We start from the raw sequence: 11,034 nt of genomic DNA, 5'->3' as shown, positions 1-11,034 counted from the left end.
TGCCCTCTTTTATTCCTCTTGCTACAATAAAGCCGTATCCGCTTTTCAAATTGAAGTCCTCTACAACTCCTCTGTAAAGGGGTCCTCTGACCTGGACTCTAGACCTTCTCAGTAATCTTTTCTCCTGCAGGTCTCTGGCTGTGACCTCTCTCTGCTCTGGAGACTGTGGTGTTGGAGGATACTTTGCTCTGCTGCGCCGTGTCTTGCGGGCTGGGTTCATGCCTGCGGGCTCCCAGGTGAGGTCTTTGGGCTGATCTTCGTCTGCAGACGGTGTCAAATCCTCTTCATCCCAGCGGGAATAGGGCAACATCTCCGGTTCTGAGTATAGATCCACTGCTGGTGGCTCCGGAGTCAGCTCCTCAGCTTCCTGGCCTCCTCTCCCCCTTAGTTCTTCGCTGCACTCTGGTTGTGGCAGTGCTGGGGATGGGCTTTCTTCAGCTGGTCTGGGCGGTGGACTCTCTGGCGCGGCTGCAGGGATTGCCTGAATCTCCTTGGGGGTATGCGGAGGGAGCAGATACCGATCCACCATCTCTTGCGGGAACTGGGCCTCTAGGTCAGCCTTCAGCTTCCAGTATTCAGGGTCCTCTCCTATCAGGGTCTTCCTAGCAGGGACCTCTCTGGACTGGGGAGCGGTGTCTGCTCTGGCCTTGCAGGCCGGGGAAAATAGTGATGCAATCTCTTGGCGGGCCGCGCCCTGTATGGCGGCGGCCTGGTCTTGGCGGGCCGCGCCTGGCATGGCGGCGGCCTGGTCTTGGCGGGCCGCGCCTGGCATGGCGGCGGCCTGGTCTTGGCGGGCCGCGCCCTGGCTGGCGGCGGCCTGGATCAGTGTCGCTGTTGCAGGGGGCTCTGTGCAGGCTGGGCTGGACGTCGCTGCAGCGATCGGAGCTTGGCGGGCCGCACCCGGTGGGGCTGCGGCCTGGTTCAGCATCTCACTTGCGGCGCGGACGAGCGTCGCTGCTGCGGTGGGGTCTTGGCGGACTGGGCTCAGCAGGGTGGCAGCCTGGGTCAGTGTCACACCTGCGGCACGGATCAGTATCGCAGTGGTAGTCGGACCTTTGCGGGCCAGGCGGGGCATGGCTGCGGCGGCCTGGATTTGGCGGGCCGCATCTAGCGTGGCTGCGGCCTGGCTCGGTGGCGCCGCGCCGGGCGCCTCTTCCGGGACCGCGGGCGTGGCAGCAGGGGTCGGGGCACTTGCGCTGGCCGGGGCATCACTCGACTCACCCATCTGTGGCAGCATCGGGGTCTGCGTCGTCGCCGCTCGGTCTGACATGCGTCGCGCGGCTCCCTCCTCGTAGGTCCGCACCGCCGCAGCCATCTCCAGGAGCTCCGTGCGTTCTTCCCTAAGCTGTCGCACAATCCCGGCCTCCAGCCGGTCGCAGAAGATGGCAAGCTCCCGGCACCACCAGGCAGCAGTGCCTGGTTCTGGGTATCCGCGTCTGGACTCCATTTTCTCTAACAAGCTGCTGGCTTCTCTTCTGCTCCGCCGTCTCTGGACGCTTCCGCTCTCTTCATCAGCGAGGTCAGAACTCTGCAGAGGATCTCTGGGTAGCCACACCTCTTCGTGGGCGGTAACTTCTTCCAGCGCGGGCTGCTGTTGTTTTTCAGCGCGCTTTTCATGGTGGCAATATGGCGGCGCTTCCAATTTTTCAAGTGGACCGCCCAGGCACATGGTCACCTGTCTGAACAGGTCTAGTCCTTATCCTGTTCGTGACGCCAGATGTGAAGCCCCGCAGGTGTTGTGTCGGTGTCGGTGCGTTACCTTCAGGGACTCCACGTTGCTGGATCTCCGTCACTGGTAGGAAATCTTCTGTTTTGATCGTGACGCCACTCTCAGTATTGCGGTCAGTGGGGACCGCCACTGCAGGTTAGGGGACGCCTGGGGCTGATGGTGTGTGCAGTTAGTTGGAATAGCCTCCTGAGAGTGAGGCAAGCCCCAGGGCCCGGTGTAAGTTTGTAGTACCACAAGGCGCAGAATGACCACACAGGCAGGAATGTCTTTCAAGGGCTTTACTCACATTTGATGGCAGGGTGAGTAGCCCGCGCGTAGCTGAGATGAACCAGATGGGAACCAGGTATCCTTCAGGCTGACTTTATGAGGGTGACTACTGACTCACCTTCCTTAGCCCTTGGTGGTTTGGGGTGACCCCGACTTTTAGTCCCTATGGGGGTCACCCAGGGAAGATGTTGCAGCCTCTCTCTCCCCTTCGTTCGCCGTATGCTTGTTCCCCGGACCAGGCCACTCCAGCTTCTTGCCTCCTATGACCTATTGGCCCTCACTGCGGTTACGTGGCTGCGGCTTTTGTGGTGATGTGGTGTGGGCTTTGAGAGCCCCACACCGGCAGGTTTAGCAGAAGAAAGCTGGATCTATCTTCGCTTCGGGATCTGCCGCCCGGTTGGGCCTGGTGCTCTCTAGCAGTCTCCTTACTTCCCACTCCGTGCACTCCCTAGCTGAAGCTGGCTTTCAGGTAGCACTCCTAGTTGACCGTTCTCCCCCGTCTGTAGCCACTGCGCGGGCGCTGTTAGACAGCAACAGCCCCACAGGTCTGCTCCTCACTGAGCCCTATGGAGTTCTGCTCTAACTGACTCACTGCCCCTCCTCTCCTGTTCTTGCCTACGCCACCTAGCAACCAGACTCTCCACCACACCCCTTGAGAGGAGATGGAGGCTCTACCCCCTCCACTATTCCAGTGAAGGTGAAGGCTTGCCCCCTCCTGGGATCCCCAGGGGTCCTCTCATGGGTACATGTGTGAGACCTGATCACTATGCGCCTGTGTTCCACACCCCGGTCAGCCTTCTGGATTACCTGTGTTGTACTGTCCCCAGCATGGGTGCAGTACTCAGTGGTGCCTGACCAGGTCAGGGGCGCCACAATAATATTAACAGATAATGCTGTATTGTTTTTCAGAACATCCCCTATTATTTCATCAGAGTGATGGACTTATGGGAGAGGTTATACCTCTAAGCCTGTTGAGAAAAAAAGAGCATCATAGGGCAATATACAGACATCAAGGTCTCTATGAAGTGAAAAGTAATAATTGATTGAAAAGAACCTGAATCTTCCTTAGTGAGCTAGGGCACATGGATATAAATTTGAGAGTAATCTCCAAATTACTGAAGGCAAAATCTGCAGGGTATTCGCAGGATTGCAGGGGCAGCGCGGCACAGTGTCGGATGGCACTGTGGTACTCACTCAGGTACAAAGTAACAGAGTCTCTGGTAAACCAAACGGCTGGATGGACGGGTCCCGCAGCCGGCTGCAGTGTCGTTGCTCTCCCCGGACAGGTGATGGTGGCTGTCTTTCCCTGCACCTGTCTAACTGTGTTGACTCCGATGGCACCTCAACGGTAGTCCGCTCCCCGGCGTATAGGTACCGTAGGAGCCCGTTTTGCCCGCAGGCGCTGGCCCTTGGATCTCTATAAAATGATCAGACATGACAAACATGACAATTAAAAAACAAGGAAGAATGGAACTCCATACATAGTGGAATCACATATCGTGTGAACACGGAAAAGAACCGGGCATTAGAAAAAATGTGCACGGCCCAATGAATCAAGTCTGTACTTCATATTCATGGTTTAAGCCCTTGGGTTCTAACATGCCCAGAGTATATATCCAGAAATATTCCCTTTCTTTGACCTTCCTAATTATATCGCCGCCTCTCCCTCCTTATGGGTGGGACATGTTCGATAACTTGAAATCTTAATTGGGCCACTGTGATTATGCGTCACAAAATGGTGTGAGACTGGTAATAGAATCTGCTTACAACGTATTGTTGACTTGTGCTTCGCTCAAAGAAAGGGAATCTTTCTGGATATGTACTCTGGGCACGTTAGAACTAGAGTTGAGCGCGGTTCACGGTTCGAGGTTCTCCAGTTCGCGGCCCGAGTGATTTTGGGGCTGTTCTAGATCGAACTAGAACTCGAGCTTTTTTGCTAAAGCTCGATAGTTCTAGCTCCGTTCGAGAACGGTTCTAGCAGCAAAAAAACCAGCTAATTCCTAGCTGGCTTTCCGCTGTAATAGTGTAAGTCACTCTGTGACTCACACTATTATGACATTTCAGTGTATAGTGTGCGGGAAAAGTGCATTCAGATCACTGCTGTATGGATAATGGCGATCGCCATTTTTTTTTTTTCCTTGTCTTCCTTCCCTAAGCGCGCGCGTGTAGTGGGGCGGGCCAGCATGTCAGCCAATCCCAGACACACACAGCTAAGTGGACTTTTAGCCAGAGAAGCAACGGCATGTGTGATAGGATGTCCATGTCACATGTCCCTGCATTATAAAACCGGACATTTTCCTCCAGCACGCCATTATCTGCCTTCTGCGTCCTTGGTGTCAGACATCACCGGCGCAGCTTATATCGCCGATACTGCTGTATACACTCCATACACAGCGCTGGACAGCTTAGGGATAGCACTTTCTATCAGTCCTTTTAAGGGCTCATAGAGCCATAGGTGACAGAGTTTAAAACAGAGTTTAACAGCTACACAAGATGACAGCGTCTGTGTAGCTAAGGTCAGGGATTTCCTCGCTGCATTTCCCCATTAGGAGGGATAGAAAAACAGGCTTCCTTTCCTCTACCCAGAGACCCACAACCCTGCCACTGTACCCTCCTGCCCTTTGCACACTCAAACTCATTGTTACTAAGCCATTATACTTGCAAACACTGAGTGAACCTAGTGGCATCCTAAACGTGGCTGTTGGACTGCTGTATTGCCCCAGTAGTGCAAAGATATTTGCAGCACGTCTGCCTGCATTGCACACTAAAACTCATTGTTACTAAGCCATTATACTAGCAAACACTGAGTGAACTTAGTGGCATCATAAAAGTGGCTGCTGGACTTCTGTATCGTCCCACAAGTGCAAAGATATTTGCAGCACCTCTGCCTGCATTGCACACTCAAACTCATTGTTACTAAGCCATTATACTAGCAAACACTGAGTGAACTTAGTGGCATCCTAAACGTGGCTATTGGACTTCTGTATAGTCCCACTAGTGCAAAGATATTTTCAGCACGTGCGCCTGCATTGCACACTCAAACTCATTGTTACTAAGCCATTATACTAGCAAACACTGAGTGAACTTAGTGGCATCCTAAACGTGGCTATTGGACTTCTGTATAGTCCCACTAGTGCAAAGATATTTTCAGCACGTCTGCCTGCATTGCACACTCCAACTCATTGTTGCTAAGCCATTATACTAGTAAACACTGAGTGAACTTAGTGGCATCATAAAAGTAGATGTTGGACTTCTGTATCGTCCCACAAGTGCAAAGATATTTGCAGCACGTCTGCCTGCATTGCACACTCCAACTCATTGTTACTAAGCCATTATACTAGCAAACACTGAGTGAACTTAGTGGCATCATAAAAGTGGCTGTTGGACTTCTGTATCGTCCCACAAGTGCAAAGATATTTTCAGCACGTCTGCCTGCATTGCACACTCCAACTCATTGTTGCTAAGCCATTATACTAGCAAACACTGAGTGAACTTAGTGGCATCATAAAAGTAGATGTTGGACTTCTGTATCGTCCCACAAGTGCAAAGATATTTGCAGCACCTCTGCCTGCATTGCACACTCCAACTCATTGTTACTAAGCCATTATACTAGCAAACACTAAGTGAACTTAGTGGCATCATAAAACTGGCTGTTGGACTTCTGTATCGTCCCACAAGTGCAAAGATATTTGCAGCACGTCTGCCTGCATTGCACACTCCAACTCATTGTTACTAAGCCATTATACTAGCAAACACTGAGTGAACTTAGTGGCATCATAAAAGTGGCTGTTGGACTTCTGTATCGTCCCACAAGTGCAAAGATATTTGCAGCACCCTTGCCTGCATTGCACACTCCAACTCATTGTTACTAAGCCATTATATTAGCAAACACTGAGTGAACTTAGTGGCATCCTAAACGTGGCTATTGGACTTCTGTATAGTCCCACTAGTGCAAAGATATTTGCAGCACGTCTGCCTGCATTGCACACTCAAACTCATTGTTACTAAGCCATTATATTAGCAAACACTGAGTGAACTTAGTGGCATCATAAAAGTGGCTATTGGACTTCTGTATAGTCCCACTAGTGCAAAGATATTTGCAGCACGTCTGCCTGCATTGCACACTCAAACTCATTGTTACTAAGCCATTATACTAGCAATTTATGCTGCCAGTTTAAGGGCTGTAGTTGCATTTTCAGTGATAATTATTGTTATTTATTCTGCTGTTAATAAAGATAGACCACCGCTGCAATCTACACCACCTCTCAATTTTTACTACCACATTTTAAGTGCACAATCTTGTTGCAATCAAAATGAGTGGCAAAATGACAGATGCTAGTGGAAAGGGTAAGAGGCGTGTTGGAAAAGGAAAAAAAGGGTTTGTCCGTGGGGAAGGTGGCAAAGCTCCATTAACATCTGCTGAAGATAGACCATCTTCCAGCAAAAGTAAGATGTCTACTACTTACCGTGGACAATCCGATGTCCTCCCTTTTTTACGGACACGGACAACTGAAACAAAAGGTAGATGATGGCCAAAAAAGGAAAATGCTTGAATGGATCTCAAGTGGTCCAACAAGTGCCCTCTCCGCCACCTCAACTACCGCATCCAAAAAACACCAGTCCTCTGAGTTGTCACCCCAATCAAACTTGCTTTCTCCCAGCTCTGAAGTCTCCATCCGCCCTGCACAGTATGGTGGAACTGAGATGGCTGAGTCTGCAGAGCTGTTCAGTCACACTATAGCCTGGGAATCAGAGGTCTGCTCTCAAGCTACAGTGAGTACAGACCAGGAAATGATCTGCAGTGATGCCCAGAACCTTTGTGACTCTGATTCAGGCCGTGAGGACCAAGTTTTTGAGCATAATGTTGACCCTGTTTCACCATCTGTAACACCTGTTGTTATAGACAATGAGGAACATACTGATGACGATGAGACGCAGATACCAGATTGGGATGACAACTTAAATATTCGGTCAGGGCAAGAAGAGGCTCGGTCTGAGGGTGAGGGGAGTGCAAACACAACAATTGATGAGGAAGTTCTAGATCCCACCTACTGTCAACCCACAGTCAGGCACTCGAGGAGGTCAACAGAGGTGGTGGAGGAGGATGCAACAACACCAACACACCCCACACTCCCGGTCAGGCACACCAAAGTCAGACGAAAACCCTTGTTGCCTTCCTCCAGGGGCTGACGTCCACACCAGGGGGTGGAGCCAGGCGGTTGGTCTCCACCCACCGAGGAGTTCACAGTCCTGGAGGCGGGAAAACAGCTTTGGAGGAGAAAGTGAGAGCAATGAAGCGGTAGTAGAGCAGACTGAAGTTGGTCCGGGTGTGTGGCCCGGACAGAACAGCAAGGTTGGCAGACGGTGGTGACCGTCTGCAGGAGTGGCCTATTGGAGCAGACCGTAAGGACCGTGGACGGGCGGTGGCCCGGCAGTAGAGGACCGGTACGCCAAGAGAAGCCAGCACCACCCGGCAGGGGTTTACGGACCCTGACAAGGTTAGGAGTCGCTGTGAATTTGTCAAATCCATTAGCGAAGGGAACCTCCTGGGTTTACCAGCAGCCAAGTCCCGACAGAAGGCAACAGTCCAACCGTGAGAGGGAGACACAGCCACCGCCAAGGCTACTGTTTCCAGGGCCAGAGCCTGCGGGCAAAAGGGGCTCCTCCGGCTCAAATCCAAGCTGGGGAGCGGGTTACCGGTGGGAAACCATCGGAACCGTTACACTACGTAGGTGCAGGGAAAGGCAGTCACCATCAACCTGCCGGGAGAAACAACACCGCAGCCGCCTGTGGGACCCGTCCATCCAGCCGTGTGTTTTACCGAAAACTGTGTCCTCATCATTGGCTGAGTGAGTACCACCGTGCCGTGCAGCACAGCGCTGCCCCTGCGACCCTGCACCTTACCAGGCCCCGCAACCCGCCTGTCATCCATCCCTACCCCATCACCGGGCCCCGGGACAACCAACCCCCTACCCACGGAGGGGAGAAATAACATCCAAGCTGCTCCCTGTCATCACTCCCGGGATCCCCGTCCAGAGCAGCGGTGGTGTCACCAATCTCACCACAACCGTGGGTGGCGTCACAGACAATATCCAATCCCCACAATCAAACCCCCCTTTTCACTCACGGGCGAGGAGCGCCGCTCGAGGCCCCGGGATCTGGCCCACCGCTCGAGCCACCACCAAGCAGCAGTAGCAGCCGGACCCGAGCAGTGGGTGAGCGCAGCGCACCTCCTCCCCCCGCGACACTACCTTGGTCGGTGCTGGAAGTTGCCTGGGATTGCACGACTGCCGGCCTTGGGGGAGTGTGTGCACCTTCTGGTGACACATAACCCTCTTGTACCTGGACGGTTCCCAGGCAATGGGAGGCGATCACCTTTGTTATTTTGAAGTCCTACCGATAAACAGAAAAAAAAAAAATCTGTTCTTATCTGTTTAATATCTGATACGTCCCATATCTGGGGACCATATATTAAATTGATTTTTAGAACAGTGAGATGGAAAAAGAGCTTGCTCTGTCCACTCCACGCATTGACCTGGTATTGCAGTACCTCCAGGACCGGTGCACCCCTTCTTAACCCAGTTTCCAAAAGCAGAACTCAATTCACCTGATTCAAATGAGCCCGATTAGTGAATTGAAAGAAAGCAAACAACTTCATATGCACCTCAATTTGGCCAATTCACTTTTCACACTTTCACCCTTTTTTTTATCTTTCACACCTTTTACTTGCTTTATTCATCCAAAAGCTGCGAAAAATTGCAAACTCATCTCCACTCAACTTGACCAACTCTGCTATGTCCCGTGCAGTATCTTGTTCTCAGTCTTCTCTAGATCATTTGCAATTGAATGGAATAGATCCCTTTTGGACACATTGGATTCAGCTGCTGCAGTGACTGCAGGTGTTAGAAGATGCAGATTTGGCATCAGGTGCTGTCTATCAGATTACACTCCAATTAAAGGTTCCATGTTTATTCCTACCATGCATTGTTTTTCGGTGTTTTCTTTGAGCAATGATGATGTCTTTAGTGATCTGTTTGCTCCCTCTCCTGGAGGAAGAGTTTGCTTGCTCTTGGACTTTCAAAAAGAAAGGTCATGATAGACATTTAGCTTCTGAGCCCAATTGGGGACAGTCATGGGTGATGAATGTTTTGCAACCTGCTGCGAAGCCTGATACCGCAATATAAGGAACGTCAAATACTAAGAATGGGCGGCCTATGAAAGAATTAGTACTTTCATTAAGCATACTTAAACGGCTAATTGGGAATAGACAAACTGTAAAAAGCCCTCTGAGAAAGCCCCTCTCTAACCTTTGTTAGTAAGCTTTTATGTAGTCTGCCTGTTGATGTATTTTCCGTTTGAACAGTGCACAACATGAAGAGACGGAACACTGGCTTGTCACAATGCCCCCCGCTGACATCACAATATTCCATTAAATTGCAAATGATCTAGATAAGACTGAAAACAAGATACTGCACGGGACATAGAAGAGTTGGTCAAGTTGAGTGGAGATGAGTTTGCTATTTGGCGCAGCTTTTGGATGAATAAAGTAAGTAAAAGGTGTGAAGGATAAAAAAAAAAAGGGTGAAAGTGTGAAAAGTGAATTTTCCAAATTGAGGTGCATATGAAGTTGTTTGCTTTCTTTCAATTCACTAAATCGGGCTCATTTGAATCAGGTGAATTGAGTTCTGCTTTTGGAAACTGGGTTAAGAAGGGGTGCACCGGTCCTGGAGGCACTGCAATACCAGGTCAATGCGTGGAGTGGACAGAGCAAGCTCTTTTTCCATCTCCCTGTTCTAAAAATCTATTTAATATATGGTCCCCAGATAGGGGACGTATCAGATATTAAACTGATAAGAACAGATTTTTTTTTTTTTTTTTCTGTGCATCGGTAGGACTTGAAAACAAAAAAGGTGATCGCCTCCCGTTGCCTGGGAACCATCCAGGAACAAGAGGGTTATGTGATACCAGAAGGCGCACACACTCCCCCAAGGCCGGCAGTCGTGCAATCCCAGGCACCTTCCAGCACCGACCAAGGTAGCATCCTCCGAAACTACACTTGATCTTAGCCAAAAGGCCGAGAAGCAATAACCTAAATTGGTTTCGGCCTTGAGTGGCACCCTGGCCTATGCCGGACACATCTTAGGGAGAGGGAGACAAACCCACGCCTACAGAAGACATTTTGTCACCCAAGCCAACCCTTGAAAAGGCTGTTTTGCAGAGCAAAAACAAGAAGAAAGGTGTGTTTTGCAGCCGCCGCCCACTGCAATGAATCTGAATAACTCCTCCTTTTGGGCACAAGCACCTCCCCTCCCCCTTGCAGTCTTTCCAATTCATGATACAAAAAGACGGACGGGCAGGACAGGACAGGACAGGCTGCCTGACTTTCCGTCACTGCCACCCTTTGCCATCCTTACCCGTAGAAAGCCCTTTCATCATCCCCAAACCCTAATCTTTTCCCTTCCCTTCCCAGCCCCCAATCCCTGCCCTCTGTACCCCTCCCACCACTTGCATCCCTTCCCCTGTCATCCCCCTACCGCCCGGGAAAAAAAGTGCTTGCCCCTCCTTCCACTAGCCCACCATCCCACCCAAAGAGCAACTTCAGCTGAGTAGCTGGCTTTCTAGGCAGCAGCGCTATTTTGATGTCAGCGGGGGGCATTGTGACAAGCCAGGGTTCCGTCTCTTCATGTTGTGTACTGTTCAAACAGAAAATACATCAACAGGCAGACTATAGAAAAGATTATTAACAAGGGTTAGAGAGGAGCTTTCTCAGAGGGCTTTTTACAGTTTGTCTATTCCCAATTAGCCATTTGCTTGCAGTCTTTCCAATTCATGATACAAAAAGACGGACGGGCAGGACAGGACAAGACTTGCTCGTATTCTTGCACTGCCCTGTAGACCCCCTTCTTGTGATGTGAAGGTGTGGAGTTAGTGCCTACATGTAATTCCTTACACCACTCCTCTGGCTGACTTGGGGAGCTGTCACTGAATGGGTGGGGTGAAGTAATGGTGGATGCTGCTGTTTGGATAGCATGTGTATC

At 50.8% G+C, this 11,034-nt stretch overlaps 2 pseudogenes; one reads left to right on the top strand and one right to left on the bottom strand.

The window, feature by feature from the left end:
- Positions 1 to 8,366: 8,366 nt before the first annotated feature.
- Positions 8,367 to 8,568, top strand: LOC142244779 (U2 spliceosomal RNA; annotated as a pseudogene).
- Positions 8,569 to 9,704: 1,136 nt separating this feature from the next.
- LOC142244773 (U2 spliceosomal RNA) lies at positions 9,705 to 9,911 on the bottom strand (annotated as a pseudogene).
- Between the last annotated feature and the right edge of the window lie 1,123 nt (positions 9,912 to 11,034).

The sequence above is a fragment of the Anomaloglossus baeobatrachus genome, chromosome 6 (genome assembly GCF_048569485.1).
Source record: "Anomaloglossus baeobatrachus isolate aAnoBae1 chromosome 6, aAnoBae1.hap1, whole genome shotgun sequence".
In the NCBI taxonomy this organism is placed as follows: domain Eukaryota; kingdom Metazoa; phylum Chordata; class Amphibia; order Anura; family Aromobatidae; genus Anomaloglossus; species Anomaloglossus baeobatrachus.
Note: the sequence above shows the minus strand (reverse complement) of the source record. Positions and strands in the feature narration are given on the sequence as shown.